The sequence below is a fragment of the Struthio camelus genome, chromosome 2 (genome assembly GCF_040807025.1).
Source record: "Struthio camelus isolate bStrCam1 chromosome 2, bStrCam1.hap1, whole genome shotgun sequence".
Classification (NCBI taxonomy): Eukaryota; Metazoa; Chordata; class Aves; order Struthioniformes; family Struthionidae; genus Struthio; species Struthio camelus.
This window is the reverse complement of record NC_090943.1, coordinates 16577035-16602352: the sequence shown is the minus strand read 5'-3', so window position 1 is coordinate 16602352 and position 25318 is coordinate 16577035. Positions and strand designations below refer to the sequence as shown.

Genomic DNA, 25318 nt, shown 5'->3' with positions numbered 1-25318 from the left:
CTCCTTTGGTTACAGCCGAAAGAATAGCAGGTGGTCACTGTTTACCCTGCTAAAGCAAGCCATTTGGTTAGAGAAAGCTCATTTTGGACCAAGCTGAATGCCATGCCTGAGTGATTCTGCTCCTAACAAAGCAGCTTAGAGTCTCATTCATATTGTTTCATTTGAATAAGAATTAGCTACTAATGATTGCATGTTCAGGAGCCGCTATTACAAAATGGCTCTCCAGACATGTTTATTGAAGACTCTCAGTCTAAGAATTTGAGAATAATCTGTTAATGGGTCCACTCTTTTCACGTTTGACTTTACTGATGAAAGTCAAGCAGAAGCACCAAGGAAAGGAGCAGGAGGGGAGACAGCATCGTCTCTTTCTGACAGCTGCCCATACTGCCTGGACTCCTCCTGCATGTGCACTGTGGAAGCAGTGGGCCTGTACACTTTCATTATGGAAAGGGAATGTTGCTGCTCAGTGTGATACCAGTGAAACTAGACAGGAATCCATGCTCAAGTTACATTCACGTGCAATTACAATGCAAACTATTATGATCACCACCAGATCTCAGACAAAATGTTGAAACAAACTGAAATCTAAATCCTACTCTTTTTATAGGTAGCAACTTCCCCTGCATGCTCTTGAAAAGCCTGTTCTGGAAAAGCTGTTGTTTTTTCCCTGGTATGGAAAAAAAAAAAAACATTCTGGTATTGCAGACTAGGAGAGTTCCACACTTTGTCTTGAAGGCCTAACTGTTTAATGACAGTGTCTAGAATGTCTCCTCTAAGTGTGCAGTATGGAGAGCTCCTTAGAAATAGCAGCTCCTATGTTCTGAATATTAGGGCCACGCTTCTCAAAGCCAATCCAGAGTGAACTGAAAACTATCAGCGTCTAATTTCAGCTTCTCACAGGCTACTAAAGAAATGTGAGAATATCACATGCCTCATGAAGCCACCTTTTAAATTTGGACTATTCATTTTTTATGTTCTGTTATTTTTTCCTGTAGAGGATGCCAGTTAAAATAAGGAATTTGGAATGAATAGAAACCTCCTATGATGTTTAAATTATTGTAGTTGGTACAACTCAAGTTGTTTACCACAAGGAAAAGGGAAAGTGGTAAGAACCCTTCTTTGGGTTCCTTCTAGGTACCTATAACATACAGGCCATCGGAAATATGTCATGTAGGTTCAACCGATATAAAGTTAAAAAGAAAGAATGAGCTTTCAACACTTCTAGTCTCCTAGCAGGCTTGAGATTGTTTAGTTAAAATCTTTATTCCAAATGGAATAAACTTTAAAAAAAAAAAAAATATATATATATATGTATGCATGTGTATATATCTATGGCCACAAGTGAAAATACCAAAGCACTTTGAAAGAGATTTGTATTTTGAGGACATCAGAGCTTGTGCAAAAGCAATAAATATTAGAAAACTTGTGAGAGAATCAGAATTTGTGAGATTTGCAGCTCAATGATCTGATTAAAGGATTAGATAATTTGATTTAAACCTTTTATGTGCGGGATATTTATTTGAACTTCAGTTGGAATTTCACTTTAAATAGGGCTAGGTTCTGTCTCTCCATTGAATGTTTTTCTAGCAATTTTTCAATACTGAATTAATCTTGCAGTCTTTGACAGTTTGCTGCCATTTAAGAAACACATTGCAACCTTAGTTAACATGCTTATCATTGCAAGAACAACACAATCTAATCAATCACAGACAAACATGGAAACTCTAGTCTGTGTCTTTTCTTTTAATCTAGATTGCACGGCAGTCTTTAGTAACTCTTGAAATGTCTTATCAAACAAGGTTCACTTCTTGTTTCAGCCTTTTTTCCCCTTCTATATAGTAGCAGTGGAAGTACTGAAGTTCTTGGTAAAGCAGTTTCTGATCGAATGACGAAAAACACTATGTTAGAACTAGGTATTGTTACTAAACTAAGATCCAAAATAATGACTGATACAAAGAGCTTCTGGCTTATTATGTGTTCAAACTTGAAATCCTTCCATTGACTTCCAATGAAATTCTTTATTAATGTTAAAAGTTTTCCTGATAACTGAGACTCTTTCTTGGGTTCATATGTTTCAGAATTACTGGAGCGACGCACTCCATTTCTGCCTCTCTGATCTGCTGACTCATTCATTTCCTCTTACCAGTGAAGATAAGAGGAAGACTGCTGGGTTAGAGCTTTTACTGTTCTTGTCCTATGCATCTGGCACTCCTTTAGAGATTAGGCTATTTCCAGATGGGGAGCTTTTAAAATAGCAAATTAAATTTTTTTTTTTGATTACTGAAACATCAGGATTAGGTATAACCTCTAAAGTTATTGTAAAAGTTTTTTTTCTTCCTTTTAATATGTCTTTTTTTTATTCACCCTTGAAAGAATATGAAAATCATCTTTGTTTGCAGAATGTGTACACTGCCAAATTCCTTGATCTTCTCTACTGCTCTCCTTCTTAAGATTTTTGCTTCGCAATTACAAGTTGAGACACTTTCCCCTTTTGCAGGTTTTTGTGGTAACTTAAACATACATTAGCAATAGAACCTTCAGCAATGTAGGTTTTCAGAGTTTTTAACCTTCTCTGCAGATTAGCAACTGTCAAAAAAAAAAATCATGATTATTTAAAAAAAAAAAGCCACCTACTGTAAAACCCATTGAAGGGCTCTTTAGAATTGCTGGAAGAAGTGGGGATATTCTGCAGTGCCTTTCAGGGGGATGACTGACTGCACTGTTGGGTGGCCAGCTCTGCTGGCACAAGTGACATGTAGGAGGGAAAAAAAAGTAAGTTACCGAGAGTGCAGGGTAAGACATGACTTGACTGGTGGCTAGGGACTCATTCAGTCTCTGCAGAAGGTGAGCCACTTAAGAAGAGGGATATGAGTTGGAGAGCTTTCTGTTTTGTTGCTTTGCTACCGTGCAGCACTTTCCAGTAGCTGATGGCATGAGTGAGCTGTTATCTGTAGTATGAAGATTCTTTGAATCTTTTCAGCCAAGATCAGGTTTGCACTCTGGCATATTTTTCCCTTTGAGCTCATAATCAGAAGTTTGGTCACGACTACTGTTGGGATAAGAGTCCTCGTTTAATGACCTGTTCCAAAAGACAGATGAAGCTGCAGTTTAAATTTTGAGGAAGACAATTTCTCCTCCCATGGATACTGTTGTTGGATTTAGACTCTGAGATGAGTCTGAATCATCCCCTCCGTGACTGTGTCCTTGCAGATCCCATTTGTTGTCATCAACCAGAGAAGTCTAAGAGGTCCAGAAACCAGGCAGAGCCCTCTCTGGAGGGTTCTAAAGCAAAAGCCACCTGATTTTAGCAAAAACGTGTTTAAAAACTCTAATAAAGCTACTAAATTGGAAGCAAATAAGAGATTTCTTACTTACAAGGTTTACCAAATCATCCAGTTGCTTTAGGCTACAGATAGCTAGGAGGAAAATCCTACCAGGCTCTACTCCATGATTGACATGAGAGCCTTGTGAGGAAAATCAAATTGCTTTCTGATCAGCATTGTCTCTGCGGAACTAGCGCGTATCTTCAGGGCAGAAAATGCTACGTTATTTCCTCTTTATTTTCTTCCCAGTCACGCATAGCCTAGTAGTGAAGAGATTGGTGACGTTTCAGCCATGACTTTGGTGCTGGAAGCATAAGTTTCATAGGTATTAAATTCTAGCAGAAGGTACAAAGTCCTGTGTAAATGGAACAGTTTATTCAAGAGGGTAGGCTAGCAGCTTTTCTTAAAACAGGTGTGGTAAGGGTTGCGTTCATGAAACCATCATTTGACACTGACAGGCTGGCCAACTTTGCCTCTTGTTAGCTCTTTCATTTGTGGTGAAGTTCATTAACAAGGATGCAGTGAGATTACAATGACACGTTTTATGTGTGTAAACACTCTCTCCTACATATATAAAATATACATATACATTAATATTTTCTTTTCAGTTTTGGCACAATGTGAAGACTGACTTTGTTTAGATAGTCCACACTTTTTCTTTTGCGGATGGATGAAGTCAGATCAGTTTTGCATAGCCATTTGGCTATCCATGAGATACTGTTAACATGCGTATAAACCTTAGTGCTGTGGGCTGTTCTTCTTCTTTACCCAGAAAAAGTACTACTGAGCAGTGTTACACAGTTGGTTTCTCTCCTCTGAGAACTATTTTTTGCTCATTTATCCTGCCCATTTTTTTGGGGTTAAGTTTGAAAATAAGCAGTTGAAGGTGCTGGCATGAGCACCTGGTCAACTTACCTTCAGTGCCCGGCACAGGTTAGATTTTTATTTTCTCCTCTCTAGTCCAGATGGCACAGCTAAATGGCTGTTCCCGGTTCTGACCGGCATTGCGATATGGATGTATGAAGGGTAATTGAGGCTTGTCTCGGATGGCATTTGCTTTATTTGTTCTTCACAATAATACATATCTTATCCAGCCACTGTCTTAAGGGAAGGTGGGGCTGTGGAAGGAAGAGGAGATAGTTCCTCCCCACGGGGCAGCTGAGCACGTTTTGGCACAACAGTATGAAGGGACTGCAGGATGTAGCTGGCAAAAGAGTGGGGAGTTGGAGGCTTGTGGTGTGGAGCTGAGAGAAGCCAGCCAGGCCTCAGATGATGAAAATGGCCTTCCTTGGACCCAGAGGGTACTGGGAAGAGTTTGTTGCTCCTCTAAAGTCATGGGGCTCCTTGGAAGCAAGGCTGCAGTGGATGAGGAGAGAGTTTGTGTACAAAAGTTCTTAACAATCCTGTTCATTTGTCCCTTGCTGCTTTGAATTTTCCCTATTTGAAAAGTTATGTTTCTAATCTTATTTGAGGGGGGGGTGGGGAGGACGACTGTCTGTTTTGTCTTCGGCCTTTGAGGATTTCTCTATATAGCAAAGGTCTAGCCGTAGCTCTGCTCTAGACAGCTTGGCATCCTGTCACAACACCCAAGCCAGATAAAAATCAAACAAAACAGATTATTGTGAGGAATGTATCTTCCTGTTAGACTGAAGATGCTTATCAGCCATTTGTTTTTTATTTGACCAATGAATAGTCTGATTTGATTCCCAGTTATTCCTTGATTGTCTTAGGAGTAGCCAGAACAGCTTTCTTTTATATGTGGCCAAGAGGATGCAATCTTCATTCGTAGGTGCAAAGCTCCATACTATGATCTATGTAAACTCTACTTCTTAAATCAGTTGAAATAATTTTGTTGGTGCAGAGCAAAGGATTCCAGCTGTTCGTTGTAGAAATGTTGATATTATTATATTTTGGTGCCCTGTGATCTATGTTGATTGCTTATTGATTTTTTTTTTTTGGGGGGGGGGTGGAGTTTAGAGTGTTCGTTTGGATTTACGATATACTAACTGGCTTAATTTCTCCCTTGAGAAACTACCTTTTTCTTTATGCTATACTGATGCAGCAGAAATCTGTGCAGATACACTTTATTTTCAGAGCTCTAATAGAAAAAAGAACCTGCCACTGGAAGATTAGTGTATAGGAAAGCCTCTGACTTTAGGACTTACCCCATCTTCTCTCGGAAAGCCAGACCTTGGAGTGCCCATGATAAAGCCCATCATTTTGGGGGTTCTTTTCAGGAATAATTTGTTTCCTGAGCAAGTTGTTAGAATTCAGTTTTGTGTGCTGGAAAGATTAACCTGCTTGTATTCAAATCTATGGTTCCAGTAAGTCTGAGTATTTCAAACCTGAAGCTTAGCTGAGGCTCAGCAAACAGCACATAAAAATAAAACAGGCTCATTTGCTTAGTTTTTGAGATAAAGAGACTCAAGGTTATCAGACCAGATAGTGGAAATTAGGAGACAGTCATTGTTTGAATAATGTATTAAGAGTCCAGAATGCAAATTGCAAACCAATATCAGAAGTTGGAAACAGCAAAAAGGGTGAAGAAGATATACAAAGATACAGACTAGTTATCAGGACCTAGAAGGTGATACCATTTCATTTGATTTCTCTGTTTCCCTTCTGAGATGGCAGCTGAAATATGATTTGCTATATATTCATTTTTAGGCTTTTTTATTCCTCGTTTTCATTAAACATATAAACATGCTATTATACCTACAGAAACAAGAAAACAACCCCTGGGAAATTAACAGACACAAGGTAATGTTCAGAGGAGAAATAGAAAATCAGAAATAAACTACCAGGTCTTAATACAAGGCACTATATTTAAATGACAACAATAGTTAAAGATTTATTGAAATCGTTGTAAAGTTCCTGCTTGAGAACAGCAGGAACTCAGGACAGACTCTTTTACAAGATAAGCTTCCTGGGTCGGGTTATGGCTTCCACTATGCTGCTGTACAGAAAGGACTGTAAAAAGCAGCCCTAACTGGGCAGTTGCCGATTCTCTTGGCATCGGGGTGTGTCCAAGGGATTGCGTTGGATGATGTGCTAAGGATATATTAGGAAAAGGAAGTGAGACCAGCTGTGTAATTGTCCCTCAGGACATTTCAATCCCAGGCCCAATCAGAGTCCCTGGGGGCACACTCATCGTGTTCCCAGAATCATTTTGTATCCCTGCTGTACCCAGCTTTTCAGAGAGATATACATGAGAGGAGTGCTCACACTCCTCTCGCAATGGGCACCATGTGCTGTTTGGCCAAATTCAAAGATCATATCCTTTGTACTGCACTGTTACAGAGAATATTTGAGGATCCAAAAATGTTTAGTTTTTTTTTCATAATTGGCCTGCGTAGGCAAAAGAAACGTTTAGTCTGAAGATTATATAGGGGATTTCCAGCTGCTCTTTGCTGCAGCGACACAGCTATTGAGGAAGCTGAGAAGATACAGTAGCTAATAAGGAGCAGGTAATCGTGTCATCCTTGCATGCATTTTCAAGCCTTCTGCTACAGGCTTAGCTTTTCAGGGCAGACCTGGAGCTCACGTATAAGGAATTCTGTATCTCACGAGTGGGAATGCATAGAGGCCATCAAAGAGAACAGGTAATCTTAAATGAAAGTCATACTGACCCTTTAACTAGCAGTGGCATTGCCACACAGCTTGCTACAAATGAAGACTGACAAATTGTCTTAGCAGGACACAGGCTTTCAATTTGCTGTGGTCTCACATCCTAGCAATTGCAAGCTACAAGGATGCAACACACATTTCATAGCTGTTATAGATAGATCTGTCCAAGGCAGGTGTGGGTTCAGCTGGAAAAAGGGAAGAAATAGGGACTCCTGAGTTTACCGTTTGTTGGCAATAGGAGTCTTGCACATCGCTTCTCTTGCTCTGGGGAAAGGCCAGGAAAGGGTTTGGGAAGCTGAGAGCATGGAAATGTTATAATTAGCATGAGTTCTTTTGCCAGACATTCAAATTCTAGAAAGTGAGCCCCTCCAGGTCCACTTGGAAAAGTTTGCAAACTCTTCTCTGTTTCCCTCTTAGATTCAAGGGAGAAAGCAGGTCTGAAAGCTGCCAGTACTTCTTTATTGGAATCAGCTGTTTTAGCTGAGACTGAGCCCAGCCATATAAACAAAGAGAGAAAGGAAAAGTTTTGTGAAGGCAAAACCAAAAATGGCTTGTTTGAAATATTCTTCTCAGCTTTTCTCTCGCTGTACTCTCTGACCTAACTTAATTAGGATCTACTGGGTCTCACAAACTTTTTTTAATAGACAAGTAAAAAGAATAAGAGAGATTTTGTAATGTGGGGCTTTGGTTTATGAGATTTATTTGTCAAGATACCCCCAAGAGAGACAGCACCTCATTTTCACAAATATCTCAGGACGTAGCAGGTGCTTTAAGAAACATTCACATTTGCATCTGGCAAGTTCAAAATAACCAAATTAGTCAAAGCAGTACTTACACCCTAAATCAAATATCTAAGTTCCTCCCCAGTCATATGCCAGACCAGGAAATGTCATCGGAATGGACAGCAGTCCAGTTGCAATTCCATTTGAAAGCATGAGTTGTGATCAATGAGAGGCCAAGATGGAGATTTCTGAATCACTGTGTTTACTAGACATTTGCATTCCTTTCTGGCAGAATGATAGCAACCTAGGTAAAGATGGGAATGTGAACAGACACTTAATGAAGATGGCTTGCACTGGAACTCTCTGGTCTGTTCAGGGTGCAGAAAGTAAAGGTGGATTTGTTGGAAGACACTGTGCTGCAAGCAAGCATTTCACTTAATCTCAGTTATTCACAAAGCAGACATCTGCAACTGAGCTAGCCACCCCAGGCTTCCGTAAGAATTAAATATATTGAACAGATATGTACTATTATAAGGGCAACCTGAGTGACAGCCACTACATGTCTGCATGTAGGCAGAGGAAACTTCCTTACAGTGACTAACAGTGGTGAGAACATCATGGTGAAGACTACTTCTCTCATGTATGGAATTAAGGCCAAAGCCTTATAGTGTGGCTGGTGACATCAGCCAAGCAGCATGAGCTTTCTGAAAGTCACAATGCTTCCTATGGGCAGTCATAAGAAAAGGTATTGTCTCTACATGTCAAAAAACTAGCCAATAAACTATCAAGAGTTTGGCACATATCTCTTTGTTATTCTGCCTCTCTCCTTAATCATAGTTTGTAATTACTGATCTTTCCCCATGTGAAATTTGTGTCTGCTATGGGCAAGCTCCTTCGACTGCAAGGAAATCCAGGTGCATTTGGTCTGTCTGCCTTCACACACTAGGCCACTGCATGGAAATCCCATCCATCAGCTGATTTTTGTAGGTGCTGGGTGAAATGGACAATAAACCTTTTTAACCACAAGAAAAGTACTTTCTGTCTGGAACAAAACCAGACACTGAATACTTGGACAGGGCTTTAAAACTTAGACGTGGCACAGGTACAAAAAGGAGGATTTAAATGCTGGTTCAAGAGCAAGAAAAGGCAGGAAAAAATTAGATCAAATGCAGAATAGCACTAATTCCAGCTAGGTGGGCTTTGGGATGTTTCAGTGGTAGAGGAATGGAGAGGAAAACAGTCTTCACCTGCTGCAAGCTCCAAGTCTCTGAATGCCAAAAAAGGAATACTTTCTACATCTTTAAAACTGCAGGAGTTAGGGGCAGCTGTTGTCCCTGCCTGCCACAGGGAGGGTGTGGTCCCACTGGTGAAGTAGTAAACCATAGTACCTGGCTGAAATGATTTTAGGAGACTGTAGTAATGGTGAGGCCTTTTCTGGCTGAGCGTTCACCTTTGTTTACTGAAAGTAGGACTGCTAAGTCTTTCTTCACAGTACGGAACCCTTACTGTCTGAACAGGATTTTGTGCTCTCACTGGGTGCAGAGCATCCTCTTGGGCCCACCTTTTTATGCTTTGCCGTGCCAGGGGAACGGTCTCAGCTGATGCAAGTCTGGAGACCCATGATTGCTCTCTATGCCTTGCCATTGCCTCTGGTGAAACTCCATTAGATTTTTCTGGAAAATATAGCTTCTGATGTTGGGGAATCTATAAGATCTTGCTGGACACTGTTCCTGTTTGAATAATGTTCTTTTTTTTTTTCCCAACCATTTCCAGTATGTCATATTTGCAGATATTTTTTCTTGGGAGATTTGATGACTGGCATAACTCTCTTCTACCTCTTCTGGCATAACTGCCGATATCCTGGGTAGGCACCGTGGAGCCCAGGCATTTTTTAGTGTGGGATGCACACTGCTTTGTGAGGGGTGCTCCCACCCTCATGTTGGGGGGAAAGGAGAAGGGAGAGTTTCCAGTAAGCCATGGATTCTGAACAGGATTGGTGGAGGCAGGTGGTCTATACAGCATCATACTGGTGTTTGGTTATGTAGGACCACAGATCGTTCCTACTATGAAAGCCATGGCTTTTGTCATTGTGGCAAAAAGGCATCTTTGCAAAGATTCGCCCTGCATTAGTCAGACTGATGCCACTAGAGCTGTTGCAGAGTAGGAAAGAGAAAGCTTACTAACTGGGACAAGCTAGACATCCTGAGAAACATTACAACTTGGTCAGAGAACTTCCTGTCTCTCAGATTCCAGCTTATCTCCAAGGCAAAGGTGACCCAGGACTGTCAAACTATAAATGCTTATCTGCGGTGACTGGTGACTAGCTATGTTTTTGTGCTCCTAAAAATGTTAATTTGGACTTTGGCAGGGGAAGGGTCATCAGCACAAGTGTGTTCAGGTGCTGGCCTGCGTTTGCTTTCTGTGGTGCTTACAGTAGTAAATGAAAAGGCTGATGCTTGCTCCTCCAGTGACTGTGGTTGGGCGTTGTAACGATAAACAACTGAATACTGGGTAACTGAAATCTCTCTCGGAGTTTAGTAGTCAGGGGAAGCTAAAGGAGGTTTGAGAGGGGAAGCAATGCATGAAGCATGTCTCCTTCCTGGCATGTACACTGAAAACTTTGGAGTCTGAAGGGACTTAAGTGACTGCCTAAGTCAGATAAGTCTGGGAGAAGGGAGGAGAGTTTTGTACACAGGTTTGGCCAACAGCCTCTATGTGTAGTGGAAACAAGGGGAAAGGGAAAAAAGGAGTAAAAGGAAGGGAAAGGAACATTTTCTCACATCTGGCTATGATGATAGCCCCCAGAACCAATAATATAAGCAGCACCAGCTCCTTGTGTGTTGTCAGGAAGGAGCATCAAATTGATGTTCAGGATGAAGATGCTAAAAGGATGACTGGCCTCCTGGCTGGTGAAGAGTCCTGGTTCCTGAGGATTCCCCTACTGTTTATCCAAGTGAAGATAAACAGAAATTTGAGAAAAAAAAAAAAAAAAAAAAAGACTTGATGCGATGTCTTTGCATACCATACCAGCTTCCCATTCAAAAGTCGTTACGGCACCTTGAGCACTGGAATGATGTTTCTAATCTCTTACCCATCTCTGCACTCCTCAAAGTCCTTGCCCAAGGGCTTCTGGCATCTACCTGGAGTGCAATAGACTTGTCAGCCTCCATGTTGTCAAGCCTGCTAGGCCTTTGCTTTTCCCCTAAGTACTGAGTTTGAACACACTCATGTGGCCCTCTAAGGGGATAGATGGGAAAACTAGGATGATCAGAGAGATAAAGGGATAGGTGCAATCCCAGAATCTCCATCTCTGGAATGTATGTGTGGAAAATGGAAAATGTGCTTCTGTTCCAGAATATAAAGTGGGAGATGACAACTAGTGGCTGGGACCTCAGAGTGATAGAGATCAGAAGGTGACCAGATAGGCCTGTCCTGAAAGGATGCAAAGAAATGGGGAAATTAGTAGGGGAAGCGGAAAAGGATCATGAATCTAGTTCAATCCAATTGAGGAAAAAATCTAGTTCAGGGGATTTTGTTTTATTTTGGTTTTTTGTTCTTTTTTCCTCAGAATTATTTTCCTTGCTCAGTTCAGTCTGCAGTCTCACAAGTACTTCTGGTGGTACCAGTGGGTGAGGGAGGTCATGGCATGAGGAAAGAGCAGCGAAGGGCCAGAGAAAGGAGCCAGTCCAGATAATGTATGTGGAGCCCCCGGGGAGGGCTCGTTATGGTGGTGCAGGTGATGTCTGGTAACTGATTCAGTTAGTCATGTGGCCAGACATATATCCCTCCGCAGGTTATGCTCCTTTCCTGGTATTTACACTCTTTACTGGTTTAATTTTGTCAGCGCTAAAGGGCTGTAGCTTCCAAGAGAGATCAGCCTTGGGGAAGGTGTTTCCATCACCAAGTGTCCTCATTGTGAAACAAGTAATTACAAAATTTTGCAGACTTTTGTTTCCAGGCAATGGATCTTATTATCCTTTTCCTTAGATTAAAGAGACCTTTAATACCAAAAATCTTCTCTGCACACAGACTTTCAACCACTGAGAGTGTAACGTTTAAAGGTGCTAATGGCCTGCCATTAAAGGTCATTGATGTATACACATGCAGACCGTAATTAGGGAGACTGTGTAGGTTAAGGCACTCTCTTTTGTCTGACAATTAAAGCCCAGAGGTTCCTTTGTATTGAAAAGTGGCACAAGGCGGGAGCTGATATGCAAGTCTCACCTTTGAAGGCCACAAGTTACCAGCAGCTTTTAGCTGATGGTTTTTACAAGGGGAACAGGAAGTGCTTGTAAAGATCTTCGATTTGGTGTGAAACTTTAAAAGAGATAAGAAATCCCAGGCAGTTGCCTTTTGGGCGAAGCAATGGGGTCTGTTGTCTCTACAAGAAGCCATGGGAGCAGCTGATTACCATTTGTTATCCCTGTTCTCAGTTCACCCTGCCCCCTAGATATGGGCTGGTGAATACTTTATAGCAAACTAATAGCAGGACAAAAATAGCTAACTGAAGCTGTCTGTATAAGGTTGCCCAATACAGGATAGTGATTTACAAAGTATGCTGTTGCTTGTCAGAAGTTACTGTTGATCTACAAAGCAACAGCAGTATTAACAGTAACAGGAAAAAAAAAAAAGCGTTTCAAATTGTCTTGCTTGTACAGCACAGATTTTAGACATAGCTTTAAGGTTTCCAGCTACTGTGGAGCTGAGGGTAATTATTCTCTCTTAGAAGGTGGAATGCAGAGAGGCTGATTTCTAACTTTTAAAGGCTTATCTCAAAAAATGAGATGCTTAGGACTGTCTACAAAACTCATCCAGACTGATTAAGTCTTAGAGCCGTACAAGGAAGGCTCTAAGAAGGCTTACGTTGTCACATGATTTATGAAACTTTCCGCTTTTGCTGGACTTGAGTGCAGAGGTATGCAAAATGATTCCTTAGATGATATATTCAGTGACTGATCAGAGAAAGGTGTGTGAACATTGGAGATAAAATCTTTCAGTATGTTAGCAATTGGAGCAAAAAAAGAAAAGCAAACTAGAAAGTATACAGTTCCATGTGCTTTAGCAGAAAGTTAAGACTATCATAATCTGTTGCCAGGAGTACACTTTTTAGAAAATCTGATTTACTAATTTGGTCAAACTCTATATAAAGCTTACTGTTCTGAGTCTTTTTTTTTTTTTTTTTTGAAGATTCTTGTGTTGTTCACCTGACATCTGATTTGTTTAAAGAGCCTATAAAAGACAGTAAAAACCTATTTTACATATATGAGGAATATATCAGGTACAAATCCAAGCTCTGAGCCTCCCCTATCAATTCACAGAATGACAAATTAAGCAGAATCAGAGGAGCAGGCATACATGCAAAAACCCAGCTGAGAAAAACTTGGGAACAGTTTTGAAGGTGCAGCACTCCAATAAACATCCTCTAGGGAGGCATTAAGCTGCTAGTGCCTCTGAACGAGGGCGAACTCAGGTCTGATTTGCACATTTTAAATTCCCTCCCTGATCTTTGCTTACAGGTGATGTTGAAGTAGTTATACAGTCAAAAGCACTATGATGATGCCCTAACATATAGTTGTCTTAGACTGATATAATCTACCTTAAGGCTGCTAAAAGGAGAATGCTATTCTGGAAGCAGCTGAAACAACATACAAGTTTGCTGCCATTGAAATGCTGATCTCCTCTCTCTCTCCCACCATGCCTCTCTCCCCTTCTCCTGTTCCTATCCCTGAGGCCCTATTTTCTCCTTTACACAGGCTACATCATTTTTTCAGATGCCTTCATGGACTCCTTGAACTCCCTGAGCTAACAGAAATCTATCCCCCCTCCCGTTTCCCCCCTTCCTTGGATTAGTTTTTTTGCCGGAGTAGTGAGTTAAATCAGTACAGGGAAGGGAGAAGGGCTGTCCAAACACATGCCACAGCTAGCTCTAAATAGGAGGTAGTGCTTCACTTCTAGGAAGGGTGGAGTAGAGGACAAAGAGTAGGACCTGCTGTTTTTGGCAGCACTGAACAGTACCTTGTGGTAGAGGACCGTAAATTCATATTAGGATTTTATGTCACTAACTGTTCCACTGGAATAATATGAACTATATAAATCATGACTGTGCATTTCTGACATCTTTCCCTTCCCATTTCAAACTATTCATCATCCTCTTTCCCTTCTTCTTCCCCTTTTGGTGACCGCTGGCTGGACAATCCCTTCCACGAGCACCGCTGCACAGCAGTCATCCTGTTTGCTGGGAAAGACAGAGCAAAATGCAGAAGCTGACAGAAGCTAGAATTTGTAAGTGGCACTCCAGAAATGAGCCTGGTGCTCCGGGGCTCTGAGCCAGCAACTGTCCTGCTTTCCCCTTCTCCCAGGGCCAGCCCTGTCCCAGCCCTCCTTCCAGGTCGCCTCCCTCTCCCCTGCAGGCTGCCCTCTGCCTCACTGCCCCTGCGCCACCATTACTCGCTTGATTTTTTTTGTCCATCGCTCCCCAAACCACACTTATGGCAGGCTGAGCCGTTTCCCACAGTTTCTGGCAGACTCCTAACACAGAGCAGGTCTCCGCTGACCTCCACAGTGTTGTCGGGCTGCCGGGCCAAAGTCCTACGGAAGTACCTCTGTCCTGCGTTCGTACAAGATTTATAAATTTAGCATCAAAGCCAAGTATCATGAAATTAAAAAAAAAAAAATAAAGAACTGAACATTTCCTAATCAGAACATATTTTGAACTGAAAATTTGGGGAGTAGTGCCAGTCGCAGTATAGGGGAAGCAGTTCTCCTGGTCAGGCAGGGTTTCTTTGGCATCAGTTCTCCCTTTATCCTTCTCAGAGGTGGACAAGCTAACAGCTACTTGATAAAAATTGCTAAAAGGGCAAGGGAAAGTGTTCTGCTTTGTCTGTGATTTTCCTCTGGGTAGGAAATGATGGACCCTAATTATGCAGACTTCCTTAGTGAATTATATCTATCTACTTTCTCTTGCAGGAAATAAATAGGAAAGAATGGTGTTCATTAAGTGTGTTGGACTGCAATCCTTGGAGACTAACATCTCCCCAGCATGGCTAGTGTAGTGCATGCAGTGTGAGCGCTCTGCGTTAGCGTGCGTCAGTTTGGCGCAATTCACTCTGGACAGCCACAGAGGAGAGAGTGCAATTCAGTGCTTGGAGGCGCAAGCATAATATTCCAGGAAAATCGCATTTCCCCCTGGGAACAGAGAAACAGCCAGAAAACTGTGACCACGTGGTATTGCCCTTCAACCTGAGGTAAAACTGCCTTAGCCAAGGGAGCTCCAATCTGCACCACTTCCTCCCAGAATAGCTATCTCTATGTGTGCGCAGTTGCACTGTGATAGCTCCCCTTAGGTTTGCCAGTGGTTGCCTGTGCTGGGTATGCGCCCAGGAGGGCACCACCACAGAAGCACTCCTGCCTGCTTCCAGGACCAGCAACGTTCGTCCTCAGCCCTGGCTCCTGCTTTACTCCATCCATCTGCCCTGGTACCTCAGCCCCCACTCTGTGCACTCACTGCAGAAACCTGAGCAGGTAAAAGAGACTGAACCAGCCTGGAAGGACAGGGGGAAACCTCAGTAACGTCGGGGATGATAGTGCGAGGGACAGTAGTACGAACCCTGGACGCTTGTGATCCTTGTAAACTTTGCTGTTGGTGGGACTGAAGGGAACTGGTCTGCCTCTTCTCAGCTCTCACACATCTCCCTGGTTTCTTTCTTCAGGTCTGTCAAACCTTTTGTCTCCCTGCTTTTATTGCTAGTAAAAGTGCCAATTAGCAATGGCCTGTTTCATGCTATTGACCCATTATGCACGAGAGGCAGAACAGGCACTGCCAGGGTCTGTGCACAGAGGCATCAGATGAGCTAACCTCTAGAAAGTCTCCGTATTTCAATAGCAGTCCTTTGAACCATTCGATCTTTGAAAGCAGAGCTCTGGAGTGCACTGTTATATAGCCTCCTTATTTTCCATACTCAAGAGAAGTGACAGTGGTCACATTTTTGGGCATATTCAAGGTCGAGGCTGTGGTATGTTCAATGGTGAGGGGAGCAGTGTGCTGAAAGCTTGATCTTCCATGAAACCAAAAGTTTCTATTTAGAATCATGGACTTAAAGCCTTGGCATGTTTTTGATCTCATAAATACTGGTGTAGCATACTTACAATATCTAGAGAGAACATCTGGAATTTGAATTGTTTTATGTAGTGTTTAATATAGTAGAGGTAGATGTGAAACACTATGGGACACATGGAGTATTAATCCAGGATGGTTTTGAAACACTCTGTCTCCATCACCATTATTCTAAACTTGTTAAATAGAGCATATTAAACAGAAACAGGTGACTGATCCCCTGGTGAGGGCAGGGTCAGATGGTACTCTGCATTTTGACATGATGTCCAAAGGAACATGTCCTGTTTTAATCTGCAAGGACTGTTAGAGTACAAGTGTTTGTTATTCTAGCGAGGCTGGCATTAATCCCTGAAGTCAGTGTTATCCATTCCAGGCTGTGGGACTGCGTAGTGAGCAGATGTGCCAATGCATATGTACAGTCCTTATGTGAAAATACAAACCACTTGTATTTTGTTAGAGCAAGGCTCTGGTATTGGCATTCTCCCCTTCCCTTAGACAGAGAGGATTTCAAGATTAAAAGTCAGACATCTGCAAGCTGGTTTTATGGCGGTAGGGCAGGAAACATTTTATAGGTATTACATAACCGTACAGTATGAATATTCAAGCTACATTTTATTAAAGTACATAACTCCTCCGACATAACTGGGTTATTTCTTCCTCTAAATTTAGCGTACAGCAACACTGATTTGCTTAATAAGGAGCGATGCTTATTGTAAGGGCCTCATGATACTTACTTTGGGGCCCAAATCAGTTCCTGAAGACTTCAGTGGAGATTGGGTCAAATCCTTCCTTTTTATTTATTTTAAGAAAAAGAGATAGGACTTCTCAACTTTTTTTTTATTTCAAAGTTAGTCAATGTATATCAAAAGCAGACGTCCAAAAACTACTGAAGACTAGAAGAGGAGGATGTAACATGGAGAGAAGGTACTTTTATATTCATTTAATAGAGTTGCTAGCCACTTTCCCATACTTATCTTATTATGAGAAAGTTCCCAGAAGACAGAAACCAATTAACTCTTTATTTTGGCAGTGATCATTCTGGGTGTTCTTTAATGGACATTATTCTTGCTAAATTATGAATGGGCTTTATAGTAAGACAAATGCCATTATCAGAGTTATTTATTCATGGGCTGTCATTCGTAACATCCCCACACTAGTTTTTCTCAAAGTTTAGTATCGATCATTTGCTTTAATCAGATGCATCAAGGGATGCTCAAAGATCCAGCAACTGCACCTTTGAATATCGGCATCTCTCTCTGGGTCTATGCCAGGCCTAAGTAAGTATTGAGGCCATGTCAAGCATTAGGTAGCAAGAGCAAGTAAGTGGGGGCTTACTCTTCTTACATTAGGATAAGTGTGTCCCCCAAACTCTAACTTAAATCATGATTAATCAGTCTGTGCTGACATGCCCGTTACTCTATTTTTCCACTTGATTGTGAGATTTGAGAGCATCTCCCCAGAACGCTGCTGAGACGATACCCTGAAGAATTGCTGGTAGTGCAGAAGGGTCTTGCTGACCTTAATGGTATTGACTGGTGTTCGCTATGTCTTGCCAGATAAAGTCTTCTAAGATGAGAGTAAATAGTCTCTGTTTCATGGTAGCTTGGAAAACCAAGCCTAAAATCAGCATTTCATTGGAGGAGACAATTTAAAATGATACAATGTCCATTCCTGTTAATATTGCTTAAAGAAGTTACAAATGAGATGCACGATATCAGAATCTCACTAAACTCGGTGAGTGCTTGTTTCTACATTGATCTGCACATGGGAGAAAGTGTCTTATTTTTACTCTCCATTTCTTTACACAAAGATTCAGCTTTACTAGATACTAAATCCAGACACACAGAGTAAGAAATCTGCCCTCCTTTTTCTTTCTTCAAGGAGGTAGCTGCTATCACAGAAATACTACAGCTACCATACATTTCACTTAACTTCAGGCATGTGAAATTTAGATTCTAGGTCTGAGTTAGTCACCATAGACTTCTTTCAGACTCAGTGGGGAGTAATAGGCAGCTCTAGATGTCAGTTTGTGCAAGAAGGACATTTAAGATATGGCAGAAACAGACTTAGACACTAAGGCTATTTTTGTACTACCAAACTGAGCCAGGCCATCACACAGCCCTGCACATTGGTGCATGACCATCCATATGGTCAAATTGCAAGCTCCGTCAGCAGCATCCTTGCACTCTCCCAGACAGTGCTTGTGCACAGTTCAGGGCTCAGCATGGGCCTGACACATTCTCAATAAGCATATTAAATGTGGTCAGTCTGCTTTGGGGGCTGAGAGTTTAGCCATATGGATGTGAAAAAGTTAGCTCAGGGTCAGAGAATGGGCCCAGGCCCATTTTATTTGCTAATTTAGCTTTAACTTCTAGTGGTCTCTAGCCAAGGATGAGATGAATCCCACCCTAAGCATTATTTTCAGTGTTTAGGGGGCACTACAGCACACTTGCGATATAGCAGGAGCACTAGTGACTTCAGTTTCAGAGCAGTGTAAATCACTCTAAAACCCTGCAACATGCTCCTAGAATATAGCTTTGCTATTGCAAAGCGGGATCAGTAAATTAAGGGCCAACCCTCAAGATTTCCCCTAGTGAAAGGGAAGCCCTTCTTTGAGGATGATTCTGTTTTCAGTTTCACTGAAGTCAAAGGAGTTACCCTGGTGTAAAAGCTGCTGGAGACTCAGGCCTGCTGACTTCAGTGAGTTTAGTCCTTACAATAGCAAATGTCTTTCAGATTTAGGAAATTGCAATAAGGAATTTCAAATCCAGCTCTACACTGGGAACAGATGTCTAAAATAGGACATTTCGCTACTTTTTGTACAGTCCATTTGACTTGTCCAAAATCTGAGAGAAGAAATATGTTTGCTCCTGTTCAGATTTATTATCAGGACAATTATCTCAGTATAAATGATCTATAACATGGCACCTTGACATCAATCTTCTACTTTAATTCTGAAAGGCTTTGACATATTTTTGAATCACTGTTTACCACAGCTCATTATATTTTAGCACAGCCTGACCTCCTTATCTTTTTTGTTCGATGAGATAGTGAGAGGCAGCGTGTACATTTTCCCTTTAAAGCGAGATACACAATTCCCTCTTTCCCTTCCCACTAACACACTTTTTTGAATTCCAAAGTCCCATCGTTTTGCACAGGCCCATCTGCTTCTATTTTGAGGCAACTATTCTTCTGGCTCTGGAGTGCTGGGTAGCACTCCTGTTAAAGTCTGTCACTGTCTCTGGTTAATCAGCTGGAGAAGCTGCTGCTGCTATCTCTGCAACACTCAGCGCCCGTGACAGCCTGGGGAACGAGAGGATTGGAACAGAACCTGCTTCTCCCACATGTTAGTGGAGAACATATCACCCGGGCTTAAGCCTTGTTTTTTTCCTGCTTTTGTATATTTTATGCTGTAGCAAAAAACAGTTTTAAAAGATACGCACAGGAGAGCTTGAAGCGATGTCCAGTGAAACGGGTCATGTAGTAATTTTAAATAATTTAAATTGGAAATTTCCAAGGTGATCCTAAGACATATTAGTAAAGTGATACAGGCATTTAGGAGGTAGGCTGTATGGTTAATTTGTATATTCATTTTGGTGGTTAAATTAACCTCTTTTTTGTTAGTCTGTTGTAACCTTTGTATACATGCATGTCTAAATTCTACTGAAACAAAAAGTGTTCAGTTTTGCGCTGAATAAAGCATTTCATTATCCAGCCTTTCTAGTGAAAGAAAAAACATTTGGAGAAGAAGGCCAGGTTTCACCATGAGTCACAGGGTGCTGGGTCTGAGCGTTGGAAGGCTTGGGCTGGACATACTGTCGCTGCCCCCAGCGCTCTGCCGTGTTGCCCCTACATGGACGGCTGCTCCCTTTCTGAACTCATCTGCGCAGACCAGAGCCCTGAGTTCGGAGGGGAACCGTCTCCGCTTCCAGTTTGCCTAGCAACGCCGCAGTGTCGAGCCCACTGGTTTACAAGGAGAGCAGCCGCTCATGAACTCGAGGTGGTGTGGGCATCTGCAGGCAGGAACCTCATCCAGAGTTTTGTTCTTCCTTTATTTTTGTTCATACAAAACTCGTTACCTGGATCCCACCGGGATTCAGGAGTGGGTCTCGTTGATCTGAAACGGCATTCTTTGGTGCACATCCATGACTTTTCATGTCTCTGTGCTGATCACTTTACTTCCAAGTGCCTAAATCACTTAAAAGTGGGGTTTAAGGTTCTAAAGCAGGTATACACTGTGGAAAATGTCACCCGTATTCTTCAGCTGTGCCTTTTTAAATTGTACATGAGCAACGTCCTTTAACTGTTCAGCTCCAATGTGGAGGCCCAATATTTGCATAACAAGGCATTTTCTCATTTTCAGTGCTCATTTTAATTTATTTTTTTCTGGATGGGCAATGAAGTTGTTCTGTTTTATTTCATTTTCTGTTTCCTGGGCTTCATCAGGGCTTAGAATGCTTTTCTTGTATAGTGAAGATAACATTGGATGAATAAAATGTTTGACAACATTTTCTTGCTGTCAGAAAATGCATTCAGAGCACTCTTTTTATAAGACCTCATCTGTACATTCTACAAAAATAGCTGAGTTTTCCTTTGTAACCTATATATGATGTCTCTGCCTTCCTTCCTGCATTCTAATCTCTGGGCATATCCAGTTGTGAAATGTCATATGTGCCATTTACACCTTTATTCTAAATGAGCTGCAGAAAACAGCCTTATCAGACTAGTGTCATTTTCCTTTCAGAGCTTGAAAATGCAATGTGTTAATTGCCAGCTATTACTTATTTATGATTACTGCACCAAATCCACTTTTGTTTTTTTGTGGTTCTGAAATCATGTTGTGGATCATTATTGTTATTATTGCTACTACTGTAATTTATTGTTGTTATAAAGGCCTGCATATGCAAATTATACTTTTTGACTAAAATGAAGTTTTTTTCTGATTTTGGTATATTTATGTAGTGCTGAATTAAATAATGGCAATAATAATTTAAAGACACAAACATAAAATGACTGCTGACTCTGAAGTCCAGTCAAAGCATGTTTAGAGGAAAATTGTCGAGACAGAAAAGGATTTATGCATGCATTTATTACTTGCACTAGTGGGAGCTCCACCAATAAATCCCTTGGGATGAATGTGAGCCTACATTCTTCAATGCTAGTGGAGCAGACCTTATCTTCAGCAATCATTTTATTTCCACACTTTAATGTTCCCATTCTATAGTGCAGCTCTCTATAATTTTTCTAAAAGATTTTTTATCAGTCTTGATCAAGTGTGTTAGTTGATAAATGGTTCAGAGGTGCAGACTACAAAGAAAGATGCAATGAGTCATGCTGTCTCCTAGAAACCAGACAGCAAATAGCTTTCAACAACTATTTCACCCTTTCCAAGTACCCTCCACTCCAGCAGTCTCTCAAGATATAGTACAGACTGCCACATTACTTGTATCCTTGCCTGCCCAGGAAAATGTGGGGAGCAACTGTAATGAAACAAAGTTTAAATGGGGTTCCTCAGTACCAGCCCAGAGAAATGAGACTGATGCTAACTGAAGGCAGGAGGTTGTTGAGAAAATAGGTAAGGGAGCTATTTCCCCATCAATTTAGCTGAATCTTAATGTGGTCTTCTGCCAAAAGGCGTAGTTCAGCTCTTCCTCCCTTGTGATCGACCACACATTTCCTTACCTTGTGGCAGCACTAGCTGTTGTATTATCAACAATATTAACAAGCTGATTTGACTGAAAAACCTATAGGAAAAAAAAAAAAGATTAGTTTTCTGTGTAGTGTGGCTATGCAATTGCTACAGCCAGCACAAGAAAGAGATGCATCAAGATCATAAGGCACAAGGTGCTGGGGAAAGGAGAAACTGCTTTAGGCTACAGTGTGGTATAAGATTGCTAACACCCTCAGCTAGAGTGGTTTCTTTTGAAGAAATATTTTTTAATTTTACTAAATAGACAAGTTGGACCTAGAGGGGACCTGGAATAATGTCATAGACAGTTGAGAGCAGCATCACTGCAAAAGTCTTTCCAGAGAATTCAGTCCTTTCTCCACATGCTGCCATGGTGCAGAGGCATTGCTTGTGATACGGAATACAATGCAGAAGATTGCAGAGTGACTCTAGCTGCTTCCACTGCTTAGGGAAGAGTAAGGGTCCACTAAGAGACACTCAGTTACTACCCTGAGACACAAACAGGGAAAAGTCCCTGAGCCTTAAGGAGAGAATGAACCTCACCTAAAAGTCCCTCATAAAAGCACTTGGGCTGCCTTCTCCAGGTGCCTGGCCAACACAAAATGAGGCTTCCTCCTAGCACTGCAGTGAGGTGGACTGGGATTTTTATTCCCATTTAACAGATAGAAAAACTAAGAAAAAGAATATGAATACTTTGTCCAAAGAAAGTGGAATAACCCGTCATTGGTATTTATGGTACTGGACCCAAGAGGCTGAGACCCTCGCTTCTGTGCCCTGATGATCCGGTCATGTTTCTCTAGCTCCTGTTGTAACAGTTTCTATGGCAATGACCTACAAGAAAAAAGTAATATTTGCATATGCCTTTACTGATCTTGCATTTCCTTCAAGTTCTCTTCGAATAGATTAGTAGTGAAGGATAAACATCCTAGGAGCCCTGTGTAGAAATTCTAAGCAAGAGTACCAAACCCCTTCTCCTTTGCCAGCCATGGTGGTCCTGTGAGCTCTAGTCTTGATCAGAAAGCTGCAGTGGCTGTAAGGGTCTCAGTTAGCCACAGAGGGGATGCCCTTAAACATCTCATCACTTTTACCGAAGCAAGCACAAGGAGCATCATGCCACACATTCCTCCTGAGATCCCTGAACTACTCAGACGTAACTGCCCTGCAAAGACAGATTGCCTCCAACAGCTATCCCTATAGGGGATCCCTATAGGGGACCCTTCCCATAGGTCCCCACCAGTCCCCATGGTCAAAACCTAGCAGCCTATTTTTACTCAAAGGCAAAATTAGAAAAAAAAAAAGTCATTAAATGGGCAGGTATTACAGATTAAATTGGACCCTTTTTTAATATAAACTCAGATTATATGGTTATTTGATGAGAGTGAGTTTACCCTATCTGATAGGAATGTGTTACACTGTCAATAGAAGATAGATCTTTTCCTTTGTTTTACCTATGAGCTTGCTCTGAAAGCCTTGCAGCTGAAAGCCTCATCAACCTTGCATCCCTATACAGCTTTTTTTTTGGAATGTGAAGTGACTATTCAGTGGGTTCTCTCTGCTGCAGATTAGGTTACTGTGACACAGCATTCTGGAATCTGATCCCAGTTTTATAGGACATGGGTAAGCCTAATCTTGAAAGGTTTGGAAGGATGATCTATTCATCTTCTGTACGGATGTTTTGTTTCTCACGGAACCAGTCTCTCCTTTATGTTTGCTCCCGCTTTGAGGTCGTAATCCTCTGTTTGTGATACCTCCAGGATTCCCAGAGCAACAGGTTATGATGTCACGAGCAAAGATTTATGAAGCCCTGTTAGAGAGGAGCAGGAAGAAGGCTCTGTTGTGAGATGGCCCTGTCTGCAAACACTTGTTGCAGTAATTGCCCTAGTGGGAGGAAACCTATCTCACAGAAGTTGTATTTTAACCATCTAAGTGACTGGTTATCAAAGTGTGACTGAACATGGATATTCATCTGCAGGTTTTCTGCTTTAAAATCTGTTCATAAACCCTGACTGAAATACTCTAGAATCCCTTTAGGTCATTTCACAAGTGTCGCTAACAAAAGGAGGAAAATGCTTCAGCATGGACAACTATATCAAGTGTATCTATAAAATGAAGGAAGAGACAAGAGAGCTGTGGGAGCAGCATAAAGCTGTTCCAGGGACATCCTAAGCAGTGACCATACCTGAGATGGCACAGTTCCTTCCATAGCCCCAGGGCAAACAGGGAAGTTCAGAGTCTGCACTTTTTTATAAATGTCATTGGTTCTCCCTGAGTACTTCTTTGGCTCTGTCTCAGCTGGATTGTCTCATTTAGGGCAATACAAATACTTAGTGCCCATGAAAGATGCATTAATGGGAGAATTCCCCTAAGGCAGAGCTTGATGGGATTTTCTCTCCCAGTGGGTGAGCTGTTTGGCTCAGCTGGGAAGTTCACCTGCTTTGAGCAGGGGCCCACCACTGTCGAACATGGTCTGGGGCTGTTCGTCATGGTCTCTGCCCCTCTCGGTCACCCCCTGTGCTGAACAGAGAAGATGGTAGATCAGGCTGGGCAGCTGGGTCTGAGAACTGGGTCAGCTTAGTTATTGCTCGGAGATACAGGAGGCCTGTTTGCCGGTGTGTGTTTTTTGAGAACTGATTGTGTGGGCTTTGCTCTCATTCTACACGCTCTTCCCTAGCTTGTCCTTACAAGGAGCAATAAGGCCCCAAAGTGTGTCAGAGATCAGAGTATTGTTTTGAATCTAACTTGCACGGTGACTCCAGGCATTTGATTTGGCATTTCACTGAGCTGTAACCAAATGTGACTTGTTGGATTAATTTCTCAGTGATGGCTCCTGTGCCCTTTTTTAGTGGGATTTTAGCCTAAGTTCTGAATTTCAGCTTTCCCTGTGGTTTAGGTTTAGACTGAATTTGTTTCAGAAGGACCCAGTTTCCAGATCAGAATCAGGTGCCGTAAAGGATAGTTGAAATTATGCAAGAACATCTGAAATGGAAAATTGACCTTGTCTTGCATGGTAAGTCAATTGTGTGAGATTTCTACCAGGCCAATACAACTGAAGCATCTCCTGACTTCAAAAATATAAAATAAAATTATTTTTTCCAATTTTTTTCGAGGAGAAAAGCCCTTACGCAAATCACATTGAAAATTATAAATTGATGTCAAGTGATCCAATTGTTGGAAATCTATTGCTGATTTTCCTCATAGTCACAAATTATACATGAAAACAGATGAAAAGATCAAAGTGTCCTGTGAAAGTCATACAAACTACCTCCTCACGAAAACAGTTTCTTTCTGCAGCAGACGCAGACTGCACTTTTACATTAACACAAGCCGATGGTGTCACTAAAAGGTCTCAGGATCCTTCTGCATCTCCCATTCATCACTATCCTCCCACTGCTTTTTCTGTAATGCTGGCAAAATGATTCATGTGAACCCTCTTATGAACTTGATCCCAGAAGTGATCCAGAGAAAAAATGAGGACAAAAATAATTGGTTAGCATTAATTTTCCCTAATCTGGTTGACTAGACATCAGAGAAAATGTTTGTGCCAGCACAAGGGAAGGGGTGATACAGCATCAGGAACAAGCAGCCTAGGGTGGTAGGTGCAGGATCACTTTTGTTGGCAACAGTTCTGACTGATACTGGCTTAGAGTGCCTATGAAACTACAGTTATATTTAGATATCTATATGTTGGCTTAACATCTCCTCATACTGTTGCTTATACAGATTACAGCTCTATGAAATTAAAATTTACCAAGAGCGTTTTACAGGTCTGTCCCAAAATGGTAACCCTGGGACAACCTGAAACTTGGTTTGAGTCTCAGACCTTAACTTCAGAGCCATGCCACTT

The 25318-nt window shown here is 41.7% G+C and overlaps 2 long non-coding RNA genes across 2 annotated transcripts in view; both read left to right on the top strand.

The window, feature by feature from the left end:
* LOC138066287 (uncharacterized) overlaps nucleotides 1–25318 on the top strand; it is a 77874-nt gene that overhangs the window by 700 nt on the left and 51856 nt on the right. The window contains exon 2 of the long non-coding RNA XR_011139562.1: nucleotides 2079–2170. This is a non-coding gene — a long non-coding RNA (uncharacterized lncRNA). The remainder of the gene's footprint in view (nucleotides 1–2078; nucleotides 2171–25318) is intronic.
* Nucleotides 4824–20260, top strand: LOC138066286 (uncharacterized). The gene is made up of 3 exons (XR_011139561.1): nucleotides 4824–13954; nucleotides 14639–16709; nucleotides 19501–20260. It is a non-coding gene; the product is annotated as an uncharacterized lncRNA (long non-coding RNA).